This window comes from Scylla paramamosain, chromosome 34 (genome assembly GCF_035594125.1).
Source record: "Scylla paramamosain isolate STU-SP2022 chromosome 34, ASM3559412v1, whole genome shotgun sequence".
Classification (NCBI taxonomy): Eukaryota; Metazoa; Arthropoda; class Malacostraca; order Decapoda; family Portunidae; genus Scylla; species Scylla paramamosain.
Genome location: NC_087184.1, coordinates 14,546,554 through 14,547,649, shown reverse-complemented (window position 1 = coordinate 14,547,649; position 1,096 = coordinate 14,546,554).

The following is a 1,096-nucleotide window of genomic DNA, read 5'->3' as shown; positions in this document are numbered from 1 at the left end:
CATCTCACTTTTTTTTTTTTCTCTCCCTCCTCTTTTCCTTTTATGTATTTATTTATTTTTTCCATCACACGCTCCCAACCAGTTCTTGTCACGTGTACCTGTATAGATATATATTTACAGGTGCGTTGCATACACCTGCACCTTGTATACTCACCTGTTACACTCAACCTCATCTGGCTGTCTTCTCACTCACCTTCTCACTCTTCACCTGTTCACCTGTTGACTTGTTTCGTATTCATTGGTTATCCTTGGTGGTGCTGTCTCTCCCTCACTCACTTACCTTCCTACCTTGACGTGTTTGTTATTCATTTATTGTTTTTCTCATTTATTTACTTAATTATTCTTTCATTCAGCCTGTCACTCACTCACTGACTCACTCACTCAGTCACTCACTCACTGACTAGCTCCTTTTCTTTTTCTCCTACTCGTCCTCTTCCTCCTTTGTTTGTTTGTTTGTTTGTTTGTTTCTTCCTCGGTTCACTTCCTTTCTCCTCCTTGTTTTTTTGTTCGTTTGTTTGTTTGTTTTTGTTCCTCCGCGGTACTAAATGAGGGGGAATCCCACGAAAAGGTTGAGAATTTTTAGGGGAACGACCCGGAAAATACTGGGATCTTCTGCGTGTACCCCCCCTTCCCCCTCCCCCCCTCCCCCCGCTCTCTCTCTTTCTCTGTCTCCAAGTCGTCATCTCCACACCTGTTCGTCTGGGTACCTTCTAGTTCCACACCTGCCCTTCTGTGTACCTTTTAATCAATCCTATCCCACGCCTTCTCAGGTATTTCCAGGTATGGCTACTAAGAAGTGTCGTACATACTTGTGTTACTGATTAGTGTTCCTGGTAATTCCTTCCTACCTTCACCCTTTTGACCTTCACTTTCCTCATCGCCTATGCTACTATTATTACTATTGATTTACTATTGACTACTAATGGTGGTGCATCTGTTTTCATTGTTCTTTTTTTTTCTTCTAATTCTGTCTATCCATTGTCATCATTTTGCTATTACTGTTATTGTTTCTGTCTTCCTAATCCCTCATTGGTTACTTCTCCTACTACTACTACTACTTCTATCTTCGTTATTTTTTTATTTTTCTCCTTTACTA